At 46.2% G+C, this 27413-nt stretch overlaps 1 protein-coding gene across 1 annotated transcript in view; it reads right to left on the bottom strand.

The window, feature by feature from the left end:
* Positions 1-26648, bottom strand: part of LOC121611969 (bifunctional heparan sulfate N-deacetylase/N-sulfotransferase 1-like) — a 41861-nt gene extending 15213 nt beyond the window's left edge. Inside the window, exon 1 of the mRNA XM_041944714.1 lies at positions 26521-26648. The gene's annotated coding sequence lies outside the window, so the exon portion shown is untranslated. The remainder of the gene's footprint in view (positions 1-26520) is intronic.
* Positions 26649-27413: the final 765 nt, after the last annotated feature.

Raw genomic sequence — 27413 nt, 5'->3', positions numbered from 1 at the left:
TACAAGTGAAGCCGTCACCCGCAGGGACGCTCGCCGTCTATTTCTCTCAAATCCACAACAGTATCGAGACCAAAACCGAGCACAGGAGAGGGGAGAGAGGAAAGCTGACGGAGGGGAAGCGATCCAAGAGCAGAGGAGTGGATGACAGTGACAGACAGGCCTGGCAACAGTCGGACCCTTTACTCTGGGAGAAAGCCCCTTATCTCACTCACTACGCACCCCCACATACCTATCATAATATACCGATTCTTTAGCCAGCCTCCATCAAGCCAAGTGCGAAAAGTACAATATGCGGCGTGAGGACGGTGTGAGCTAGTCTCTTACAAAAACATCGTTTCTCCATTTAGGGGCCTGGTGGAGAACTGAGACAGGGCATCACCACCTTTGCATGGAAATGCTCCGACCATTAAGCCGGAGAGCTATCGAGGTGTGCGCACACACAACCCTTTATAAAACCCTAGATAACCATTAGAGCAGAGTCACCGCCCCCTCAAGCCGAGGACAATAAACGGCGACCGCCAACCCCATCAAGACTCATCAGACGCAAATCAGACATAAAATGGATTTGATGCCATCAAAGGGTTTATCAGCAACACTATAAACCAAGGCTTAATTAAAGGTGAGGAACATTAAAAATACAAGAGTGGCCGTACTATGCTTAGCACAGTGAATCCTCTGGGCTACAATCTTCCATCCAATAGCATCAGAATCAATAAATTATTGATTCTTCAAAGCCTGATAGGATATAAACTTCAGATCATTCCATACATTATTTCTAACAGAACTCTATAAAGATAATCCTTTGATCGTTGACCTCACCATTCACGCACACACAGTGTTACACAGGGGCAAAAAAATCAAGCCCATATATTGTCCCTTTAATGTTATCAAGGTCAGCATTCCGGCAAGTAGCTCTGCCCCCTCCAGCCTTCGAGCTAAGCTTAACAGGATGCCTTAAATCTCCCTGCGAGTGCGGTGGAAGAAATCACACTTCTTTTTTCTGTGAGTCGTGTCCAAATTTCCTCTTCGCAGTGAGGCAGAGTCTAATGTAAAGACAGGCCGTGAAAAAACGGTGGGCGTTCAGAGAATGTATCGCAGCAGTGCAGACAAAAACCAACAGCTCTGGTCGCTTGAAGATCCCCCCCCGCCCCCCCAGTAGCTTGTTTGTTCGTTTCTGAGGAAGCCAGGGTTCGTGCCACGGCATATCAAAGTATGATTAGCCACAGGAAGTGACTGCTGCTGAAAACAGTAAAGGCAGAAGAGAGGAGCAGAGAGACAACTCTTAACATGACACCCAGGCCTAACACTCTTTTCAGGCCTTTTGGATGAAGGGCTTGTGTTGGCACTTACAAAATAAAAATAAATGACAACTTCCAGTGCCGAGAAACCGTCGCCATATTCTAGTTATCAGGGCTGAGAAACAATCCAGCGCCATCATTCACTGACTTTCAAAGCCGAGGGCTGCGACTAATGATTCTTTCATCTATTGAGTAACCTGCTTTTTTTTCTTGACTCATTGATTAGTTTAGTCTAGAAAGTGTCTGACAATAATGAAAAAAACCCCATCAGAAGTTTCCAAAAACCAAAATGACATCTTCAAAGTGCCTGTTTTGTTCAACCAGCAATCTTCTATCATTAAAGGTGCCCTGTGGATTTTTCTTGTAAATAAACAAAGTTCGTGTTTACGCTCTGTGCTTCTCACCAAAGCCCTTGTATGCATTCTTCACGTCTCACAAACGGGTCGAACGCATTTTTCTTCCTTGTTTGCTGATTTTTCTTTTTTGTTATTATTATTCAAAGCCATGCATTGTTAACGTGGTAGCAGTCTTGTTTATCTCTGCCTTTGCCGGTGCAATGCTGCACTGCTACCTATGTGCATCGTGTTGAGACAAGCGAAACAGGTAAGCACTCGGGCTGCCACTAACGATTATTGCTGATTATTTTCTCGATTAATGAATTCATCCAAAAAGTCAAAACAATTGTGAAAAATGCTGATCACAACTTCCCAGAGCCCAAAATGATGTCTTCAAATTGCTTCGTTTGGCAAAGCAACAGTCAAAAATCCAAAGATTCTTCATTTGCTGCCATAAATGACAGAGACAAGCACCAACATTTAGGAAGCTGGAACCAGTAATCGAGTATTGGATGAACGATTAATCGACTAATCGCTGCAGCTCTAGTACCCACTAGTGAAAGGACTTGTATCTGCACCAGCATCATAAGAATATGTTCATAGTGTTGAGTTGCTGAACATCAGTTTAACACTTTACCCCTTTGTGTTGTATACTGACACAGGAAAACGGATATTAATAATGCAGTAATGATTTCAAACACAACATCCTGCTCCGATCTTTAAGACAGACATTTGCTTATATTAATCCGAATGAAGACATGTTATCTTTGTCCGCAGGGACACAACAAGCTCTGGCATGGCTCTAATGACACTGTTGACATGGCTTGGAAGCCGAATAAATGGTGACACAACGCAAACAGAGTTGGGCCACAGAAAACCTCACTTCTTGCCCAATTCGCAGCGGTGATGACCGCCTCCCAATGTTGACCTTCAGACTGAGATACAAAGAGCTACAACTGAAGGCAGGAAGGGAGAGGGAGAGGGTGATGGCCTGAGTGGGGGAATGAGAGAGCAGCTGGCACAGAGAGAGGTAAGGCTCAAGGCCCCGAGTGTGAAGCCACAGCTTTGAGATCAGCTAAACGGAGTATACAATACATTAGACTATAATGGAGATGAGGATATAGCACTGACTGAATAACGGCTAATGGATCTCAAATGTCTGCACACCCATCTCACCTAATGTGCCTTCTACTTTGTGTGCAGCTCATACCTTAGAAGAAGAATACAACTGCAAACATCTCCATCCTCCTTCCTTCAAAGCAAGAGACACAAAAATGGAGAGGAAGAAGAAAAGAGAACATAAATATTTCATGTTCAGCAGGAGCTGACGAACGGTAGAGTCAGCAGACGTATCCATAAGGTGCAGAGCAGCCGAAGGTGCAGAGAGACCAAAGTTTTTCAGTCTGCAGAAAAGAACCAGCGTTTAACAGAGGCAGATGGAGACTAATGTGTACCTGATAGCTAACCTTTTCATTCTCCTTGATGGCAAGAGCTCGGACTGAATATGAGCTCTGTAACTGCACATGTGGCCTAATAGTATCCATAAATGGACGAATAAGAGGAAAAAAGAGCTGCAGAGGCAGTAGAGAACAAGAGTGGAAAGGGGGACAAAAGCAGAGAAAAGGACAAGATGATCAACTACAAAACCTTTAGAAAAAAAGAGAAGCAAAACAAAGAAACAGATTGGAGGGAGAAAGGAGCGAGACATTCACCCCTAAGGCGACCATCAATCTCACGGCTTTGAAAAACATCAATTAAAATATTCCCCTCGTTATTTCATAGCGGCTGAAAGATGGCGACAGAATGAAGTGGAGGCATAAACAATAGCAGGTGATGGCGGAGGAGACAGACTAATGCTTTTCCTCAGGGTGGGTGGTCACTCAAATCTGCCCCCTTTCCATCATGGGAGGCAGGCCAGAACCATACTGCTGGATTAATGAGAGACGATGAGGAACAGGGGGCTGGAGCCTGCTCCTCAGCTGTAACAACTCTCTGGATAAACAACGCTAAGGTTGGCCATATGTAGCCTTGCATGTCCTGTTCCCTCCACCCCTCCCACCCTCCCTTCCTCCCCGACACTGCTGTTGCAGTTCTTTTGAGGTGCGAATGAGACTAAGTGTCCAGGGGCTTGTGAGGAGAGTCAGTACATTAACACCGTCGACCAGAGCTGGACTAGCCGTAGGTGATCCCTTCAACAAATAAACTTTTAAAAGGGGAGCTGAATCCTCTGAGGCCCTCGGGACCAAACAGTGTCCCCCGTTCTCCCCCTGCTGCCCCCCTCGCCAATCCGTTCCCTCACCCCTGACTGACAGAAATAAATGATGACCCTCTGTGTTCAATCACCACAGGCCTTGGCAACTGCACGTTCTCCATGGAAACGTCGGAGTTACGTTGAGTTCAGAGGCTTGGAAAGTCTGCAGAGGGAACTAAGAGAGAGGGCAGTAATCCATACAACGCTCATCAAAAGGCTACTGTTGTTGTCACTTTTTCGGTCTTCGCCGGAGCCACTTTGGTGCATGCACATCAATGCACAATCACAGCAGAGACGGACCCCAGAGACTCATTAGAAGATCTACAATCCAAATTATCTCACTACAAAGCACAAGTGTTTTGTTTGTATCTATTCCTGAACAAATATTACTGAGCCTTTGTGCAAACACTCGGGCCTCACAAAGACAAAAACAAGTTTGGTCTGGCCGGATGAATCGTACGCCAGGGCATGGGTCAAGGTTAAACGGGTAAGAATGACGCCAATGTAATCCCTAATCTGTAATCCTGTTAATCTCGACACTGCAAACAGTACCAAATGTGCTTATGCCGGCTCCGTTACTGTGCGACATGCCTTGAAGAGATTAAGAAATGAGACACAATGGAGTGATGGAAGCGAGGAGTGAACGTTATTGAGAGAGAGGTCTTAATGCTATGTATCGTTCCTTCTAGCCTCGTCAGAAAATGGCGCACGTGTTACTCATTTAGAGGACTTAACCTAAATCCAGAAGCGACAAATTTAGAATCTGCGGTTTTAGAGGTGCTGCGACCACTGCGGTTGGATTCTCCATCACAAGCAGCACGAAGCAAAGCTAAAGCAAATTTCTGTATTTGCATTCAGCCTCCTACCCTTTTTTTTTTTTTTTTGCTAGAGATTAAACTTCAAAAAGCGAAAATTTTCATATTTCTTTTGAAGCACATCTAAAGCAACAAACAGCACATGAGAGGAGCAAGGAGAGAGGTTACATTTAAAAGCCACAGTCGCAGGGTCTCTTTTTTTTTCTTTTTTCTTTCAGCCAGCCTTGGCATTCATCAATATAGAATCAATCAATCTGAAATTTGAATTCCATTTTATGCATCCATTGTGGCTGCAGCGATTAAAGGCTTAGGCCGTGAAATAGCGTGGAGCGCGGCGCCGGATTCTCGCTCCGGCTTCCGCCTCCCACCCTTCAGCCAGTCTGAATGCACAAGCAGGCAGCTTCATTTCAGCTGCAAACATTTACACCGACACTTCCCTCTCCCTCTGTCTCATCAATTCATTTCATGCCACTGCGTGAAGGACAGAGGACTCGGGAGGGAAATGTAGTTTTTGCCTTCTAATTCTCCAGCAAGTGACTTTCAGACCATTTCCCCCACCAAACCATGCGGCTGAATTATCACATCATTTTTCAGCACCTCAATTTACTGTCCCCAAGACTGAGGCAATTTCACAGAAGAAAAATGCCTTCCCTCAATTCGCCGGTGCCCCTCCAATTACATCTCAAGGCCCTACTTGAAGACCTTGGTCCCAGCGTTGTCGTAATTGAAATGATTGCAATGCTATTCGTTGACACAGTAATGGGAGAAACAGGCAGACTCATCTTCGAATCCAGACACGGGAGTGCAATCTTTTCCTAAGACCAATTATGAGCAGAATGGGAAGAAAACTAAAGTGTGTTCAATGACAATTAGCGAGAATTGGGGCATTTCTATACAGTAGTGTACATCCACCTCCCCTTAGACTTCCCTTAGAGGGATCATGTCAGATTCCATCAACACAGATATCATCCTCCATGAAGATAACCTGAGCAGGCACAGGCATAATGGCATGATTACTCATTCATATTATGTGGGGCCGATTAGGATCAAGATGAATAAAAACACAGAGGGCAGAAGATTAAATATACATGCCGCTCTCCGAGTCTTTTTCATCTTAAGACTCAGTTCCCAAATCTCCCATCTTCTTTTAGATCTGGGATCTCAGGCAGGAGGGATCTAAGAGAAGCAGGAAGTGTAAAATGGATTACCTCACAGTGTGAAGCAGTGTGGATGAGCAGTGGGAGCCATGGGAAAACTGTGGCGGGCCGGAGACAGAGCGGGGAAAGGGTCATTAGGGAACAGTGGAGCAGGGATGTGAAATGGAGACTTTCCTCAGAGGTACAGTATTACTCCCCTGGGCGATGGGGCAGAATGGAAGCAACACCTTGATCGATAGCCTCGATCACCTCCACGTAGCACATAAAAAGCACCGTGCACACATATACACCGCCCCCTCCCTCCACCCCTGCTGATAACCACCGGCAGCTCGCTACCACAGTATATCTATTTATAGACACTCTGTGCCCCATTTACAGGCATGGGGACACTGGATCTGTACAATAAAAACAGTTGAGACTATGGAAGACATCATTTGTATCCTGCGGACCGTTATTAGCAGCCGAGACGGAACCAAGATGCATCCAGAAAATTCCGCAGCGAGCTGAAACTCTCCATTTAGACGGGCAGTCGAACCATTATGGCCCACAAACGACAACAGATCCGAACAGCCAAGGTGCCATGTCTGAATTAACTGCAATCTAATTCATATGATTACATGGTGGACAGATTAATGAGATACATAACGAGAGAATGGACTGATTAAGCCAATGAGAGAGGGAAATAATTGACCCCACTTCGGAGGCACTGCATATGATTTGATCTTTGAGTGACACTGCAGACTTTGAGCCAGCAGCGACAGGAGAGGAGATCCTACGGTGTATGTCATTGAAATGCATAATAATTTCCTTCGCTGGTCTCTTTTGATGGTTTGACATCATGCATATGGATGTCCTGCAGGGTGGAAATTACGCCAGTGACATGTTTATGTGTGGAAATTATATGAAGGACCTGAAGCAGCGAATAACCCGCAATTCCTTGCACACACACACACACACGCTCATGAAAAAATTAGAAATGTACACTTTGGAGAAAAGAGGGAGCTCACTCTATTCGATTTCTGATGGGAGAAATAGTCTTGTAGTGCCTCGGACAGCCAATGCGAGGCACGGGGAGGTGGCGGCAGAGGGAGGAAGGGGCTGGTCATTTATCATTTTTGTCAGTCCTGGTAGGGAAGGGAGGTGGGGCAGGGGGGCTTTCATATAAATTGAGTGTAGGTGGAATCAATGTGGCGTTGTTGGTGAGAGCAGGGGGGTGCGAGGGAGCCAGATCAATGCTGGTGGGAGTGACTGTTTGTTCTCATTGTTTATCTACTGTCATCTCAGGACGCCGCTGAAGGACAGGGGAGCATGGCGGGCAGCGCAATGTCTCCATTGGGACCGAGGATTCGTAATGGGCCCCTCCTTATACAAACAATGGACATCACTCAGAGGTGAAAGTCATACTGCTCGAGGATAAGGCACGTCCGGGTGCGAGTGTGTGACTAAGCGTGGGAGTCGGGGGGTTCGGAGTAGAAGGGGGCAAGGAGAGATAACAGCACTTGTCAGTGCGGTTTCATGCTGCCGGGTCCGCCGATCAAATCAACTGCCTATTCAGCTGAGAAAAGCTATCCCGAGCTTCACGGCATCTCTGACTGAAGCACAACAGACTTATTAAGACTTTTACACCTGCAGCGGAACAGCAATAACAGATCTGCTGACCTGGCGTGAACCAGAGATGCTATCAAACAACAACAACGCTCACGATGACCGCCGATGAATAAAGGAAAGCGATCAAACTAATAATAAAATCCCCGGGCACGCTGCAGCACGGGCTTTGGCACACACATAAACAATATAACTGTCTTATCTGCTCAGTCAATCTGGGAGAGACTGAGGGAAAACAGCCGAGCAGAGGATGTATCTTGGAGTGTAATAGGGATAAGTACAATACCTGCTCATGAAATGATGATGAGCTAGATTCACGAGGCCGCCCAGTGAATTTCAGGTATTATCATTCCCAGGGGAGCCCTGCCTCTCCCCTCCTCTCTCCCCCTTTTTACACCTCCCTCTTCCATCTTCCCTTCTTTCATGTCCAGATAAGAAACGGCCCGCACTGATCTGACTGTGATTCGCGCAGCAGAAATGCGTTCCCATGGGAATATCGCGGCGCGGAAGAATAGCTGACACAAGAGATGAGATTCTGTTGTGCTGCCCATATTTTTGCCCGCCAGATCAAACGGATAGGATTTTTCCTCCTGCATGAAAACGCACTCCTAATCATCAGCTTGCTTTCAAAGCACAATCAAGAGCAGATAAATGGAGGGAAGTGGAAATTTGTCTGGAGGGCTGTGTACAGTATGTTTTGCATAAACAAACAGTACACACTCGACACGTGCCCCCATCGTGGTAATTTCAGGCTCTAAATGTGCAAAGGCTCCGACTGCAGAGAAACACCCAGCCTCATGATTGGCTTATCGCAATAACAATAATTACGTTCCCAATTGTAGCCCCGGCCTATTACAAATCCTGTGTTTTTTGAAGCTTAGCTCCAGTTTTCTCTTCTCCCTCTCTCACACTTTCTGCTTTGGTCACGGTTTTTAAAGCAGAATCCACAGCTGAGGTCCGTGATACTCCCTGGTTTTCCAACGTGGCAGTGTGCAACCCCCCCTCCCAAGTCTGTTTCTTCGCCATTAATTCCAGCGGAATTCTACAAAATTACCATCAAGCATAAGACTGCATGCAATTCCATGATGAGCTTTGGCGGGGAGGCACTGCTTAAATATTAACTCCATATGTGGTATGTTAATATTAATTAGATAACAAATCTGCACAGAGAGCAACATGTAATGAAAGGGTGAAGCCGACATACATGTGGATGATACAGCCACCACTTTCCCGTCAGAAACTACATTATGAAGACATTCTAAACAAATACAAGGGAAATGGAAGAGAAATATCCCTTGCAGTGCAGTGAGGTCAGCCATTAAAGAGGGATCAAATCCGGCACAGCTGTGCATTTGCTAAGAGAAGGCCGCTCTCAAAAACTGAGCGTCTCTGCACTGAAGGACAGCAGCGTGAGAGCCACCGAGAGCCCTGTAGCACTTCTGAAGAATTTACAAGGTTTCACGGCTGAGAGATGGGAGACACCGTGCATTCAGTGACTGCTGCCTGGGGTATTCACCAGTTGCAGTTTTATAGCACGCCGGCAAAGAGGAAGCCAATGTTGAAAAAAACTCACATGACATCTAAGCTATTCTTCGCCAGAAGGCATGTGGGAGAATTTGAAACAAAGTTGAAGTAGGCTTTCTAGCGTGATGAGACATAAATGTAGCTTTTTGGCCATCAAACTAAATGCTATGTTTGGTGTAAGCCAAGAAACTCATCATCGCCACCATGAAGGTTGCAGTCTGATGATTTGGAGATGTTTCTTTGCAGCAGGACCTGGAGGACTTATGGAGGCAAACTGCTGAAGTTTAACAGAAGACTTAGAAGATTTATGGTTCAGCAAGACATCAACCCAAACATTGGCCAAAAGCTACACAGGAACTGCATTAACACAGCACTGTTTATGTCCTGAAGTCCAGACCTCAATCCGATCCAGAATTAGCTGCTGGACTTCAAACTTGCACTTCATGAAACTTGACGGGGCCTGTGCAATTCCGCACTTCTGTACGCGTCAAGCGTTGAACACTTTTTTGACATTCTACCTGCCATGTCTCTTATCCTCTCTCCCTCAAGCTTCCCCAAAATAAACACAGCACTGCCGCAGCTCACCCATATCCCTTTCACAGCTTTGGTCTTAACTCTGCCACTGGTCGAGACTCGTGTCTCTTCGGCTCTACCTGTCCACGGCCGAGCTGTGTTCCCTTCCCCCTGTTCTCGTTCTGGACCAGAGGGTGAGGCATGTGTGGGTGTCACGGAGCTGACAGGTCTATCTGGGCTCTGTCTACTGTGCCGGCTCTTCCCATTTCCCCTCTTCAATGCCGCCTCTACAGCTGCTGTGTATCCTACCGTGACACCCACACACACACACACACACAGTATCAGTTTACAGAAGGGGGTAGCTGCGGCCTGTGCGCAGGGTCAAGCCTCCACGGGGTTGCATGCATGGTGGATGTCCCGGAACACAACACTTTGAAATCAAAGCGATTTTTCATTATTTTTTTAGAGGGGGAAACAGGCCGGGGGGGTGCAGGGGAGAGAGCGCGAGACAGAGAGAGGTGTATGTGTATTTACGTGGGAAGAAAGCTATGCTTTTCCCTGTCAGTTCAAGGAAAGCCTGTCAGAGTTATGGATTAAATGCCACTGTGTTGCATCGTATACAGTTAAACACACACACATTCACACACGCGTGCATGACAGTTTAATGATGCATATGCGTGTGCTGCTCATATGTGCACGTATACGCGCCGCCGTGCACATGTGGCTCGCCGGTGGGTTGCAGGTCCAAACACCCAATCTGAAAAGCAGACTGTCACGCAGCGTGTTAGCCATGTAAAATCTAAAATCTGTCTCCTGCCACCCATCCATTAAAGGCCAGCAGCTGCCAGAGTCACTGCGGTTCAGGCGCACGTCGTCACCATAAACCCTATGTAACACATTTCTCATTTGCTACGCCTCTCAGCCATTTGCTCTCTCTCTCTCAGCACACAAACAGTCATTTTCACTCTCTCAGACACACACACACACAAATTAAAAATGGCTTTATTGGCATGAATCTCACAACAACAATACTGCCAAAGCATCAAGAATCGATGAAACAAAATAAGTATATTTTAGAAATTCAAACAACAACAAAAAAAATTACACACACACACACACACAGATTTGGTGGTGTGCTTTCCCTCCCGCCGGCTGTAACAGGTGTGTGGGGGTAGGAAGTGGTAAGGTGATCCAGCCATGAAGACCCACTCCTTCCCCTCTCTTGCCAAAACATCCCCTGTCCCACTGCTATCCTTCACCTCCTGAAGGGTAACTTCCAATCAGTCCAGCAGATCAATACACCCTAGCCTCAGGATATGAGGCTCTAAAGCTAACTAGAAGCACTTAAGGAGAGGGGAATCTGTATTGATTACAAAGGGTTAATGGGACCTTGTGTGCTGGCTGTGCTTTTTTTTGAGATTAGAAATGCGTGACTCGGTCGGTTAATTGATACAAATTGGTAAGAAACGTACAAACTTGACTGCTGTCGAGGATTTAATGCGACTAGTCTGCAGTCCGTGGCCTTGTGTTTTGACACTTCAGAATGTACACAAAGGTGAAATCAGGCTGAATGAAATAATGATAATAGCTCCTCAGTCAGAGGGGAGCGCCTTGCCACAGTGAATCAGTGCAGACTGAACCAGATGACCAGAAAGAAAGCATACTGGTAAATCTTTTATCTGCGCTGCAAGTAAAAATACTGAGTACGATAAGGTTCAGGATGCCATGACATCTTTGCTCCAATATCAATTATTCAGCATCGCCTTTTCTAACCCTTTAATTATACATCAATGTTAGAATAACAAAGACGAGGGACGCTCAGTTTGTTCCTGCTTACAAAGGCCATGACAATGAAACCGGATGGGAAACTTTAGCCTTTAGGTAGAGGTTGGAGGACGATGGAAGAGAAAAAGGCCTTCAGGCTGCTTTGGCCTGCTGTCAAGCTGTCATTTATGATGTGTCCGCCTCGCCCACTATGTGATCAGAGATCAAAGGGTTAACTGAAACTCTGTCCTATAGCCCTGTGCTTACATTATTCAACAGCTTGTTACAACAGCCTGCTCCCTGATCTCACACACAGGGAGACAGAGCTGGAAACCTCAGGGAGGGGAACGCTAGGGACGAATAGCCGGATTAAGAAAAGGGGATGACAGAGAGACCGGGCGGCGGGAGAGAAGAAAGATAGGAATAGAATGAGGGGTGGACCTGAGGGACGTGGAAAAAAGCGAGGCGTGGAAAAAACAAGGGACTCAATAGGATGAAAAGAGGTATTGAGAAAAGGGAAGGATGAGAAAGTGGTGAAAGATGGCGAGAGCGCACAGGTGGACAGAGGAGGAGGGCTACCCGTCCAAATCTGCCTGTTGCCACGGGAGACTGATCAGAATCGCTGAATATGGACGTTTAACCTTTGACCACGCATCTCACTTGTTAGCTGAGACCTACATTTTGTCTGAGGTTTTATACAATATCTTTTCACAGCACAATGGCAGAAATCGCTGCAGTCCATTTACTTACACCTCACATATGATGACACATAATGGTGGTTGGAAGGCGTTTTGTGCTTTTCAGACAAAAATGTTCTGATCCAGCTTCTTTCACTCGACATTCTCTATAAGAGACACCTGAACACTGGCTGGGAGTGTGTTCAAACAGGTAAGGCTGCAGCATCCACTGGTTTTAGACTCTTCAGAAATTGTACTTGCAGACACGAACGCAAGACAACAAAGCGAACCAACATCCATCAGATGAGCGCCAAACTGACAGCGACCATGTTTTGGGAGTGCCCTGTTTATAGTCCCAGACTCGCGCCGCTGCTCAGTGAGCGGGCTCCTTTGTTCATTAATTGATTGGCCTCCCCTGCTGGGCCTCAGTAACTAGGTTACACAGATCCATGAAAAGAAGAGGACTGGCCCCCCCAGTGAAAGGCAGAGGATAGATAGACGACTCCAGGGCAGGAATCCGAGTGTTAATATAACTAATGGAGTGAGGAGGACGACAGTAACTTTATTGAAATCACCCTCATCTAATTAGAGCGAGCAGCTGATGAGAGCAGAGAGGGATGGTGAGGAAGGCTGGATTCCATTACGCGAGGGTGAAGTCACCGCCGTTTCAACTGAATGGGCCGCAGAAAGGTGAGGCGACAGCTGTGGGAGAGACGGCATGGCGTTCGTTAGCAAGCTGTCACGAAACGACGCTCTCACTGTCAAACTCACTGGAACTTGGAAGATCCCATCACTTTGCTCGCCGTGACTGCGTTTTGCCAGTGCAACGAAAGCAGGTTAGGAGCTGTGAGAGTCACGCCAAGGTCACCGGGACGTCCTCACCGGGCCTCCGGGTCCGTACCACGTGACGAGGCTAAGTGACCTCTGAGACAAGGTACAACGACAACGTACTGCCTCTGCAGCAATGTGAGGCAAACACTTCACACATTAGCAGACGCTAAAAGTTTCCTTTTCTCTGTGTGGTCCGACATGAACAGGAATCAGGTAAAAAAAAGATGTTCCTAAAATACCGGTGAAATTACAAATGCAGCAATAACTGGTGGATTCATTTACTTCATCTCATCCTGTTTATTTCATATTGTCAAACTGTTTATGCACAGCATGAATTGGATTACTGAGACTCCAGGGAGCTCATCATTGGCTGATTTTGTCCAATGTGTGTGGGCAAAAAAAAACATTTTGTTAATTAGTTTTTGGTCAGAAAATAACCAACTGAAGAGCTTTACGCAGTGGAAGAAAACTGGCGCCCTGCCGCCAGCAGTGCAAGTGGGCTGACCTCAAGCCACCACGTCCAACCAAACCATAACCACGAACCACTGTCACACAGGAGGTTAAAGACAGGCTGTTTGAGGGAAATGTGCTTTTTTTTCCCTCTTTGTGCTGCAGAACAGATGATGCAATAAATCCTTCAGGTCGAAATTGGATGTTTACAAACCAATAATCAACACAAATGAGTAAATGCATAGTTAACTAAAATCACCCTGGCACGAGGACCACCGTGACTCTAAATTCAGATTTAAAGAGGAAAGAAAACCAGTAAATATCTCACCCAGCTCTATAACTCCTCCAATAACAAAGACGGAGACATGCTGGGCCCTCCCTGTCGGCACGGGGCACAACAGCTGAACCAACGGAGGGTCTGCATCTGCCCCGCATACCTCAGAGGATACAAGTTTCCACCGACACGGACGGACTCAGGCGGACTGGGCGGTGGCAACAGTGACACCATCAGCCTGATGGATATGGGCACTGTGTGTGTGTGTGTGTGTGTGTGTGTGTGTGTGTGTGTGTGTGTGTGTGTATGTGTGTATGTGTGTGTGTGTGCTAATGGCGGTCAATATGAGGGGGGGGTGAGCGGTGTGGATGTCATTGGCAATAGGTCAGAATCCAAAGCTAAATCAAACGAGGCCCCGGGCAGCCTTTGAAAAGAAAAAAAAAACTTTTCAAAGTATGACTCTGCAAAAATTTTTTGCTGGCATAGTACTTCTCAAGTGGTGTGTGACAGCTCGCAACATAATCTTAATGTATTATTTGACCCTCCCATCCCCGAGCGATGGGAGCCGTGCTGCATTACGAGCTCCAGCGAGACTTGAGACCCCGAGCGGCAGAGCAGTTGACCACTCCTCACAAGAGATGGCTCCCAGGTCAGATGAGGACGGCGCCGTGTAGATGAGGTTAATATTACTGTCAGCGGTTGCCAGAGGGAGAGAGACGGAGGAGCAGAGGAGTAAAGGAGAGAAAACGGAAAAAGACGTCCAAAGCATTTCACTCATATTCCTTCAGACTCCAAATTACCTACTCTGCAAATCGCAAGGCAAAAGCAGTCCACCTCCCCCCGACAGCCCCGCTAATGGTGTTGTCTTTAAAACCTTTATCACTAATTCATTACTTCTGATTTTCCAGCAGCAAGGGTTGAAGCTTTGTCTTCTGCCTAATTGAGAGCCAGTGGCTTCAGGCCCCAATCAGTCAAACCTACTAACAGCTCTCCTCGGGGGAGAATGAAGGCAAAAACAGCGTTATTGTACCGGGAGGTCATTTGCTATGTGTGCAACTTCAAATTACTTTAATTTCAGACTCTCCAAAGATGGTGATTTGTGGAGCGGGCAAAATGTCAGGCAGTAATGAATGCTGAGGCTTCCCCTAGTTGTCCCTCGTCAGAAAGTGCTGTCATTAAACGGCACAACATTCAAAGAACACGCCACATATTCAAGACGGCTGTTTGAAGCAACTTTCAGTACCTTAAAAAAAAACTTGAATGGGGTAAAGAAAAAACAAAAGGCTATTGTCTTTTTGGCACTACATCTCGCTCCACCTCACTTCCACCCCACCTCTCCCCTCCACACATGGAAGTCTACACAAGTCTAATTAGCTGTGTCGTATCCCTTGATGACTCCGCCATTTCCTCTCGCTGGGAAGATTAACCACCACAACACCAATATCGGCCTCCGCGTCAACACAATTAGGTGAGGAGTGAAATGTAAGGCGTGTCATCGCGTCTCCCCGGCTTCATTAGGGCATACGAGTTGACGACGGACAGGCCGCTGCGTCTGCAGGTCGGGGACGCGCTGGGCAGGTGTACTTAGCAACCCTGACTGTCGCCCGGGGATGTGGGTAGAACTTGTCCTAGATAATACAATATGGCCAGGTCTATTATTGGAGACAGACGTTATAAAAGGAGCTAAAGGGCCACTTCCAATTAAAGACGGACTCCTGTTGATTAGAGCAGAGCAATGACTACCAGAATGTCTCAAAATGATAAAAAGTCTACTTTCTCATACATATTTTTCATTTAATTTAGCCAAGTTCTGATAACCTTTGTAAGGGTGCATGAATCTTTTAGATCAGGGTTAGACCTTTACGCTGTATGCAAGTGATTAGATTAGATCAGTCAGTGAAAGTCCAATAAGATTATGCCGATGCTAGCCACAGCTGACATGACTGGAATGAAGATTTGGTTTAGAGGTGGGAGTCTTCACAAAACTCATTGTGCTTCAACGTCCTGCCAATCCGGAAGTTTTTGAGCATGTGCGAGCTTTCAGGTATGACTTTTAAGGTGAGTGTCAAATCAGAATGTCAGTCTATCCATGTCATCCAAATCCTTCCCAAGCTGTCTCAGGAGGCTGAAACTCGAGAAAGAAGCATCCATACAGTCTAACATGGAGCCTGCTGAAGACAATCCATTGTTTCAAATAGTTTCCAGATGCTTTAGTCCGTACTTTAAGCTGCTGCATTTTCTGGCCCTGGTTTGTCATTCTTTTAGTCAATCTTGGAGCTTCCTATTAGTTCCCGTCAGCCAGGCCACCACCCAAATACATCGTTAGTGAGCAAGTGAACCTCTGGGACTTTTGGGTGCGTTTGTCTTCTGTTTTGTTACAAGAAATCTTTCATCAACTACCGGAAATTATTGCTCATATACACAACCGAGGAAGAATCCACAACTCCCCACGGTCCACATGCTGTTTAATAAACAGTTTGTTTATGCCAAGAATACATTTCTACCAGAACACTGAGTATTTGTCATTTCAATGATTTTTTTTTTTTTTGGCAGATTAATCATCAAAATTACATATGAGGCTTAGAAACTAAAATCTGAAAACACAGAAAAGATCTTTAGCTGCATAAATATTCCACCATAATCAACATGATGTATTACAAAATATGACCAGTTGTACTAATGATGTCATTAATTAAGGGCCTAATTTGTCATCTAAATGTAAACCAAAGAGCTGCAGCCCATCATTAAACTATTAAAACTCATTAACTAACAAGACGTACATAAACTATAGTAGACAGCAGCTCAGTCTAACCGATTAATATTTGCTGATACCATTTTGTTTTCATCATCACAAAGAATATATTACTTATTGTGTTATAAAAAGCTGGAATGATCAGTTAATAGCTGATAATGGCAACTGCCTTTATGATCGTTTTTTAAAACGTCATTTCTAAAGAAAAATCGCCAAACTTTTGCTACTTTCAGCTTTTTAAATGTCAAGATTTTCTGCTTTTCTCTGACACACACAAAGTAAATTGAACATTTTGATGTTTTGGACTGTTGATTGGACATTACCAAACATATAATTTCATAATCTAAATGAATAACTGATTAAATCGAAAAATGATCACATTAATAAGCAATGAATATAACTGTTACTTGTAGCCATAGTATAATATCCTTAAAATTATAATCATGAAAGAAACATAAAAATGTTTTTTTTTCCCCCTTTCAAATGTTAGAAAACTCTAATAGTTTATATTGTTATTGCTAATGTTGTCCCGATATCACAATTTTAAACTTGAAACCTATTTCCACAGCACAAAGACAAAATTAATATTATTATTATTGTTATTATTATTAACAAGCTGCACTCAGTGCTGCTACAGAAAAAGCCTGAACACAAACCAACACATCTGCGATGATGTTATTAATAATGGTTGAGGACCAGTTGATTTTCTTCCCCGATGTTCCATCCGTGCAGCCTTGAGTTGAAAATCTGATTGTAGATCTACTTTTTTAAAACTTTGGTCCTTTTGATACTATGGACTGAATAATTAAGGGAGAGTGGATCGTTTCAACCATGTGGGATGGAAAAAGCATCCAATACTTCTGACCTAGTGATTACACTTGTAGAGTATACTATCTAAAATAAAAGACTTACTGCGTCTTTAAGAAAACGGCAGACTGAGTAAAAGTTTGTTCCTTAAAGCACCAAAGAGTTAAATCTAAATATATGCAGCAAGGGAATCCAAAGTCAAATCAAATCATCCATCCGTCTATATGGGAAATCTACGCTTTCTCCCATGTATTGTTTTTCAGCAAAGTCACCATGACAACATAAAGCCCCGCCGTGTGCTATGATGTAAACAAAAATATCCGGATCGGCCTTCAAAAGTTGACGCTGCCTAAACCTTGCGTGACGTTTTCATTTAGGCCTTCAGACCACCTGAAAAGGGTTCCTGGCAGGGAAAACTCTTCCTCGCCGCGTGAAGAATAGACACGGACAGGAAGACAAGAGACATCCTCATGACTGGATATATGCTGTCAGTTGACATTAGAGCACACAGCAGATATTTACAGCTTTCTGGAAACATCTGTGGGCTCACAGAGGACTGTCAGGAAGGCAGGGTAAACAACATGCTTACTAGCATCTCACACCCCCATGCTAACCAAGCCTGTCAATCACACGAATCAAGCTAGTGGCTGCGAGTCAGATGTGGATGAAAGGAGGCTGCTGGTACAATAGCCCGGCAAGCGGCAGCGCCACATGAAGAAAAAATAAATAAATAAAAACTGAAAATATGGCAATTAATTGCAAAAGACAAAGTAGAGGGTTTAAGACTGAAAGAAACAAAGAAAAACACAACAAATGCTCGGCTAATTGAGATGTTTTGCTCAAAGTGCTGTAGCAGATCATTTAGTGATAGCTTGAGCAGCAAGTTCAAAAATAATGCAAAAGAAGAAGAAAGAGAAGAAAAAGGAGATGAGAAATCTGCCACTGAACACAAGCGGAGAAGAAAACACGCGGAGGGGAAAACAAGAGAGCCAGAACAGAGGAAATCTAACAAAAGACAACAGAACATAGTCGGAACACAGTGGAGCCGAGCACAACACACCAGAACAGGCTGTAATTGTGTTGTGCGGGACTGACCCCAGCGCATCCCAGCAGGCATTGCATGATGAATGGGCCTGGCGATGACTACATCCTACATCCCACATCCCTCCTCCTCCTCCTCCTCCTCACATGCTCTTTTCTCTCCCTCTCTTCTCTGTCGCCACTATTAGCCCTCCTTCTGTCCCTCCCTTCGCTCCCCTCCTTTCCCCAAAACCACACTCTATTCAGCTGTTGCCATCCCACAAGATTAATTTGCATTCAGTGCACTTAGTCCTCATATTGTGCTCTGACACAATGACATATTACAGTGCATAGCACACCTATTAAACATAAAGTCTAGCTTGAGGGACGATGCTTCTTCTGCAAGATGGTTATGATCGAGTACAAATGTGCAAAACAAGAAGCGTGAGGGTACAGCTTGATCGGTAACGAACGCCTCTGACACACGAGTCACGGCGGAATCATTACAGGAACAGTTAGATAACCTCGATTAATGATTCACTAGACCCAAACTAATAAACTGGGTCAGATTGTGTTAGCAGTGGTAGCAAGAGAGCAGAGAGACCTTCAGGTTAGGCTGCGTGAGAACAGAGAACAGCGGCGGCGAGAGCGAGACGTGGAGAGAGCAAGAAAAAGCAAATTAAAAAAACGACAGAGGTGTTGGTGTTACTCCTCTATAGACCCTGAGGAAAGAGACAGTAATGCATAGGAAATGGGCTTTTTCCTCCAGCTTTCTTTGCTCCTGCTCTCCTAGTACTGTTCCATCGTGCCCACGTCCAAGGGGAGCAAATTTAATTTGCGACACCGTCTCTAGCCATCACCCTTTGTGCCTGGGGACAAACGAAATGGATTCTGGAATTTAAAAAGACGAGTGAAATAAAGAAATAAAACAGGGCACTCAGGAGAAGCCGTCAGAGACAATAGCACAGAGGGTGGCAGGGAGAAATGAGAGCAGAGTCTGATGGGCGGGGAGGGGGGGCAGGAAGCTGGGAGAGCGTTATGTGGGCCAGATATTAACTGTATGGTTATCATAAACCAGCTCAGAGGCCTGGCCATCTGGGGAGGCCACAGGGTTACTCAAACAATCAGATCACGGTGCCGATAGCAGCCACTGCTGACTGCACAACGTCTGAACGTGGAGGTGGCTGGGGGGTTAACAACCCATTACTTCACCCTAGTGTGCTCCCTGGGGAGACACAGCATGGGGGCTGCGGTGGCAGTGTGTGTGTGTGTGTGTGTGTGTGTGTGTCTTCTTCAGAGCCCACAGTGCACCTTTGGGCTGCTGCTCAACAAAAGGGAGCTCAGAGGAGTGACATCACCACAGAGACGAAGCCTGAGCGCGGGAGGCGAGTGGGAGACAAGGGCGTGGAGGATGGAGACTGGGGAGGCTGTGGACTATGTGGGAGTCACATTACTCCCCTCCAGCTCTTCTCTACCTGTCACATAAGCACTTTGAGGACTCAACAGTAAAAGCCAGAGTCTTGACAACTTCAAACGGCTGCTTTGCTGGGGTAGATCAGAGGCAACGGAGGGATAAAGGGAAGAATAAAGGAAGAAAGAGGAATCTGAAAAGCACCAGGCCTGCTCACCATGTAGCCTCAACATTGTGTCGTGGGATGTCTTGAATTTCATTATCAGATTCTTGACTCTAGTTCATCCGCTGCTCAGTCCCACAGTAGTAGAAAAAAAAAAAGGTGTGGGGGGGGGGGGGGGGGGGGGCCTCCACCCTGGCCCATTGAGACCCAATGAGCTCTGGTCGAGCTGCAGCAAAGAGTTGGGGGCCATTACGGAAAGCAAACAAACACAGACCTCTGGCCAGGCGCACACACAACCCGGCCCCGACACCTGTGTCCCATTCACCAAACATATCCGGCCACTTAACACTTCACAGAAGGGGCAGGGGGGTGTTTGTGTTTGCAGGCTTGCACGCCCCACTATGGTTCCTTTAGTTTAGCTTCTTTACCCAAACAGCCCCGGAGCCTCTCTGCGAGGACCAATTGCTTGCGGCTGTAGCACATCCCGCTGAGAGCAGCCAGCCGTTACACCACCTGACCGTCACCACTGACCCCGTTCAAAGCTGCACCCTCTGAATAAAACTGGCCAAAACCTGACAAAACAAAGCTCATTCATCCTGCTGCCATTTGCAGTCTCCAGCCGTCCCTCTGTCTAGGCGCCCCAGCTGCATCTGGACTGACCTCGGGGTTGCCAACACCTGTCCTGCACAGACAGGGACGGGAGCACACACACAAACACACACATATATGCACACACACACACCACCCAGGATGGATGAGAGACAGCAGGCTGGGCAGACACGGCACCGCCTCGGATCAGTGGAGGGGTACACTTGGAGCTGCCAGCAGCTAAACCTCGGGTCGGCACCATTACAATTCTTTCCACCTCACCAATTTAAAATGGAGAAGAGGTATGCCATCAGCTGTGGCCAGTTTGTTACGGTGGATTCTAAATGCCGCGATACAATTTAATGAATTGAAATGGAGATGACCCATAGCCCTGGCAATGTACTCATAGTTTCCACCCAAAGATTAAGCTCGATAGCTGGGCTGAGCTGGTCAGATGTAGCGGGGAACGTCCGCATGCCGCAATGCTTTGTTTGCAGTGGAGCCAAATGCACTCACAGATGGGAGCCGACTGGACACCAGATGACTTGCTGTGGTGTGGTGGCGTGGGCTGCTCTGGGGCTAAGAGACGGGGGAGGAGGAGGGAGCAGGGGCACTGGGCACCAGATGCCCTTCTAAAGTTTACTAGGCCCTGCTGTCCTGGTGGGATGTCACGATGCTCCGGCCTGGTCTGATCAAGCATCAGGACGGTGAACAGAGCGGCGGCGGCGACGGCATCTCAGATGCTCCTGTTCTGATGTTGCACTGCTGTCCTGGCTAACAACAGTCGCTATCATCACAGGCTAACAAAGGAAAACCAAAACCTCTGTGACCTTGTGTAGGTGTTCGCTCCTCACTCTCCTACAATATCAGCGCTCATCATGACAGCACTGTAAACACAAACTCTGGTCGGTAAACACCGAACACGGTCTTCCTGACGGCATCGGGTCACAGCTGTGACCTCGTTTAAGCTTCAGGAAGAACAGTCAAACAGTGCAGGCACAGACAGCTGCAACTGTTAACAAGATAAGGACATGGACTATTGACTCAGTTGTCTGTTAATGGGTACACATAACTAAAACTAATGCATTTTAATACAACAGCCCTGCACTGACTCCTACCTCCATGAAGGTTATAACGTTCAGTTTCAACTCTTTTCGAGAGACGCTGATTTAACTTTATGGTCCCTTCAGAGGCTGCAGTCTGTGCTGCTGCTGAATATAGAAAGGTGTTTCCAGTTTTCTGTCCATCCCATTTATATCATTTCCTCATGTACCCAATAAACTTACAACAGAGAGCATTATTTTGACACGTGTTGATACACCGCACACACTGCGTAATAATGATTGGAATATGTTGCATTTGACATTACATATGCCTGTAATAACATCTGTAAATATTACAGAGAAACCTTCCATTTCAACCTGAATCCATACGTAATCTGTGTGTTTCTCAATGGAAAATATGTAAACAGTTTATACTTTCCACTTATATACTATACACATGTTGTATACAATGTACAGCATCATGGTACACAACTTGAGGCGTGCATGAGTGTGGTGGTAAACATCAATTTCTGCAGTAGGTGAGAGTATGTGTGTGGTATCTGTAGTGCAGCCAGACCCGGCTGAGGCCACCAGACAACTGGGTAAACATACAGACCCCCTCCCCCCTCCCTCGCCTCCACCTGTCTGCGCTCCACGCTCACATCAGTGAGCTTTTACCACCGAGCCCCAGGTCCAATGATGTAAGGCTAACGTCTAACATTTAGACAAACTGACAGTGTAATTCACACATACACCGTCTTCAACGAAGATTTCTTGTTCTCCAGTAGTAATAGTACAAAACCTTGACCCCAATACCGCGTGCTCCACGTTTCTCAGTATAAATGCTACATATGTCAATGCCAAAACAACACACATGTATGTGTCTACCTCCACGTACGTCTGAAAAAGAGCCTTACGAGTGGCTAAATGGACAAAGGAGGAAAAAAAAATCTAATCGTATCCGATGACTGATAGCACTTATGATGAGGACGGGGTTAGAATATCCCGCAGAGAAGTAGTGCGTTCCCATTACTGCATCTCTCCATCTCTTGAAATGGCTTCATTAACAGCCTAGTGCCGAGAGCTCCCTAGCCGAGTGTATGAATGCTCTGTACCCCGAGGGTCCGCCGGAATGGCTGAGGTGAAGTCCATTAACACTCGACAGCTTGTTTTTTGACCACTAAATAAAACAGGGTATTTTTCTGTGTCTGCAGTATAAATAGCCTTTAGCTGAAGAGCTGCTGAGCACAAATTTCTGGAGTTGAAAACTCCACTCCATAGGATTAAATCAAGCTCATGGACCGGGCTGCTTGACACTGGGTCGTCACAGGTGTCCATCGAGGCTCAGGTGAGGCTGTGAAATCCCCTTATGCAGCGTAATGTCGCACAGTTCTCGGAAACCCATGGAGCTAAGAAAACGGCTTCATGCCATAACTTGTCTAGAGAGCGGCTAAGCAGGATCTACTGACTTTTTGGTTATTTGTCAGAAGCCATTTAAGTGCCTGTCCTTATTCAATTCAACTGCCTTTACGGGTCTTATCAGCATACAGCGGAGTATAATTTACAAAGACAATTGAGCGGTTTCCTCAGAGTGTCACCTAAATGCCTAAAATTATGTAAATGTCTGTATTTAAACGGTGGCGAGTGGGCATGGGGGGTGTGATAAGGAGAGGAGCTATAAAAACCACGCCATCCTCGGCCGGGCACAAATCCATATCTCACATAACCTGTCCTGCTCCTCTGGCATACTTCCCGATCCCTCAGGCAACCAGAGCTGGCTACCTCTGAGCCTATGACATAGCTCTTACTTTCCCAGCACTTACTCTCCAATCATGTGTCATCTGATGAAACGCTACACCCTAGTCACCATTATTCGTCTGGACACAGGAGCCTCTGGAATGTATCGGATTCCTGCCTCAGGGGGTAAGCACCTTGGAAACATGGTCCTACCTCCACCGGCTAGCCTCTCCCACTTTTCCTCCCTCCCCTCTCTCTTTCTCTCCCCCGTCGTCTATCTTTCCATTCAGCAGAATTCCACTGGAGGCCTGCTTGATTTACACTGCCTCATTGCCCATTTGACATGTGCTCACATTTTTGACGTACAGCTTCACAATAGAAGGACATGTGAGGGACAGTTTAGAGTTTCGGGACTGTTTTCCAGCCGCCTGCTGCCTCCTTTGTGTCAGACTCCCGACCGAGGGGTAAAAACCACAATGAATTCTGGCATTTTCCACAAATGATGCTCAGTTGCAATACCTTCCATGCTTGAGAGCGAGCACTGGAGCTCAACTAGAAATTCAAATTAGAAAACTATTTTGTCCTCAATGGTACAACCACTCTCAACCTATCTCCCCTCTCCAGAGAGCAACAGTTACGCCGTGCAGTACTCAGGCCTGTATTGAGTATCTCTGAGTCACTGGCCTGCGTAATTCAGTCTAGGGAATTATGACAGTGGAAAATCATTTCCCTGGGCCGGGGACAGGAGGCCATGGCTAATCGTTCAGTAATCTGATCTGCCTGCATACTGTAGTCAGCCGCACCGCTAGCCTAGCCAGCCAGTCACACATGTGGACACCCCCAGTGCCTGCCAACTATCTGATGGAGGCTAGCACTATTCAAAAACAACTCTCCAGGTTTTCCTGAGGATTACAGATGCTATCGGATCATTTGCTAATACTCGGTTGTGCTGTGCTGTTTGAAATGTATTTACTCTGCTCCCGCTCTCCAATACCCCTCACGATATCAGGGCCTAAGCCAGAAAATGCCACAGCCACATTCCAGGCAGAAAAAGGCGCTTCAATATAAACTACTCTGCAGGTTTCGACGGTGGAGTCTGCCTCTTGCGTTCTGGCATATTAATCAAAAAGCTTGATTTAATGAGGAAGCATCTGAGTTTGTCTGTCAAACAGCACGCTATTTCGGGTGCACGTCCAATTGTAGATTCCAGCACAGCCAGCTGTGTTGTAGTAATGTATGAATAAGAACCATAGGGAGCAGCACTGTGGCACAAAGCAGTGCTTATACCCAGCAGAGAGGGCTGGGGGGACTTGAGTTTTGGAAAGATGCCTGGCTTCAGCCCCACTCTAAAGAGATGTCTGCACCCCACACACTGAGTGTGGATACAAGGGGCACTGACATGGAAAAATACAAGAGCTGGCATGTTGTTGGGCACTGCAGTTCCCAACAGTTAACTTGTGCTGAATTAAATGTGATGGTATATTTACTGCAGTACAATTACACTTACATCCTCCTCTAGGTGGAGATAAGTAGCAATAAAGCAGTCAGCGCTATGATTGATAACTAGCAACATTCTTCCTCTTCGTCCCCATTCAAGCCTAAAATCTAAAATGACGAATCGCCTGTGATCATGTCTCATTCTTGATAAACGGCCAAACTCCGCTCGGTGACGTGATCTGTCATACTCCGTGATGCCGACAGTATTTTAGCAACCTCCGCGTGCAGGCATTGTAACCCAGTCGCAGCATTTCACAGGCATATATCTAAGCGAAGAGATGCTGATATATGATCAAATGGCTGCGGCAGCAGTGGCAGCCTTCATCAACTGAAAGCGCTAGATCACAGCATGTTTGGCAGCCAGTGGGAGCAGTCAGATGGAGGGTTAGAACAACCAGACAAACAGTTGGCACAGATAAACAGAACGCAACTTAAGATTCAGCTCTCCTCGAATTTGACAAACAAATGACAGCAACCACACATTTTTTTAATCTAATCTGCAAATGGAATAAGCCCTACATTTTTTTTTTTTTTTTACAAATGATGGATGGAGCATGTGATAAACAACACATGGCTTGGAAATAGCAAAAAGTGCGAAGCATTGGTCAAATAAATCTCATGACACATAAAACCAGACGGACAGCACTTTTCAGTCACAGGAATGTCTTCTGCAGCTGAGGCGAAATGCAGGGAAAGTCCTTATGACTTTGCCAAATACATTCGGAGCGTGAGTCATTCTCCTTTAGTAATCTCTTACTCACTATAGGCGCACGCTTGCACGCGCACACACCCCGAGGCCACAGATTTCAGGCAGGTCTGGACTGCCCCTTTTTTGCTCCAGAGCGAAGTGTTTATAGTATTTAATAGATGCTGCCATCTCGGTGGAGACAGAGGTTTGCTCCATCTTACACAACAAGTGCAACAACAAAGCAGCCTCACACCGTGAAGGCAGATCTTACTGAAGAGAAGACACTGCATCACTGGTGCATTGTGTTAACAGGCGTTAGGGCACATATAAACATCACATTAAAACACTTAAAAGAAGAAACACTTGCATATATTTGTTGTCAGTGCAATCTTAAACGTCCAAAACTCAAACTTGAGAATGAGACAGTGCAGTCAGCTGTACCCTTTCTGTTTATATTCATGGTTGAGTTTAAGCTTGGGATAAAATAGTTTTGAAACCTCACTGTGTTTGCAAAAACGAGCCTGCAGATGATTCCTACAGGTAGCCACATAAGAGTCAGACGTTCTGTCAGCCTGTCATGACAGAGAGCCTGCAATCAGTGCTCATGATTAACCCAAGTTCCCAGAAATCATTCGGACAAATTGAGTAACGTGAAAGCGGCCGCTGCATTCCCGCGGTGGTCTCTTCTGCACCTCTGTCACGCGCAGCGCTATTAGACTCGGTGGCAGACACTGGTCTCGAGCTTTAATTCGTATTTGCACGCAAAATCGCTTGGCCTTTCCGCCGCGGGAGGCTCGTCACATACAGAGCACCGTTTGTGGGTGAGTCGCTAGGTTGTTGCAAATTTGTTGAAGCTAACTTGAGGCTGAGCATTTGATGAAACTCCGCACGCCGCAGCCGCCACAAAGTTACAAAAACAAGTTGCTGGCGGGTCGCTGGTGCCGGGCTGCATTATGGTATCCGGCTGGATGAAGGAATTCCGATATTAAATCACAGGGCACAGCAGCCGGGACACGGCTCGCCTTCCTGAGCGCAAACTTCGACCTGACCCGCTTTAAAAACACACACACATAACGTTAGCCTCCTTTCTGTGCTGCCATACGGGCGAGCTGAAAGCTACACCGAGCCTCCGCTCCACCGCCGGGGCTTTTCTGTTTCCAGCCAGGAGGGAGTCAGGCCGAAAAACTGGCCTCATTCTCCGTCTGCGCCAGACAGCGTTCACTAGCCTGGCCTGGGAGACCGAGCGGCGAGGCTCTCGGTCGTGTATCAAACATGTGCGAAAACACGGCGACGAGACTTGTGTTGTGTCGATGTACTCACCTCGTCTGGGTCTAGGCGGATTTGAGACAACGCTGGCTCGCTGAAACGAATGCGGGATTGAGGCACGCTGGGCGCATGTCGTCGTCGTCGTCGTCGTCTCGGCTTGCTGTCGGCCGTGATGTGGAAGCGGCACAGCGGACTCGGCTGGGAGAAATCGGGAAATCTGAGAATGCCCCTCTCTTTCTGCGGCTCCGTGCACCGGCAGTGGCCCATAACTGTCGACAGGAGGCGCCAGCACCGCACTTTTTTGTCTCTTGATATGCGCATACATGCAAACTACACAACTCCTCAAAAGAAATCACGATGCCATCATACTCCTGCGTCCCTGCTCTGCAGCGGTGACATTCTAGTGGCCTTGATGTCGTGTGTGGAAATATATTAGTTGCGCTGTGATAGTGGGATTACTCCGAAAGTTTTTATGATGTAGGAACAAGGGCTCAGGGTTAGTCGTGATGATTAGTCACCACACCATGCTGATTAAGCAACAAGACATTTTTAATGCATAATCAGTGTTGGACCAAAAGGGAATTATCCTGTAAATTAAATCTGTCTCCTAATGAGAACAATCACTCCACTGTTGCTATAATATTAATAGTACAATGTTATAAGTAGAGACCCACAATACTTAGGGTACTGCTATGATATTCTATGAAACTGTACTTTTATTGGATATTTTCATTATCTTTTGAATGGAATATCTCTATTAGAATATACCATAATAATATTTATGGCATCTTGAATTGCACAAAAACTGATACTTGGCTTTTACAAAACAGTTTCAGGGCAGCAAATAGCCTATAAATGAATATGAAATACAAATATGATTATAAATGAGCAGAAGCTAATGTCACAGTGTGCCACATAGGAACATAACGCATCAGCAGAAGCCTCAG

Source organism: Chelmon rostratus, chromosome 9 (genome assembly GCF_017976325.1).
Source record: "Chelmon rostratus isolate fCheRos1 chromosome 9, fCheRos1.pri, whole genome shotgun sequence".
Lineage (NCBI taxonomy): Eukaryota > Metazoa > Chordata > Actinopteri > Chaetodontiformes > Chaetodontidae > Chelmon > Chelmon rostratus.
The sequence above is the reverse complement of the archived record's forward strand: the minus strand, read 5'-3'. Positions and strand labels throughout refer to the sequence as shown.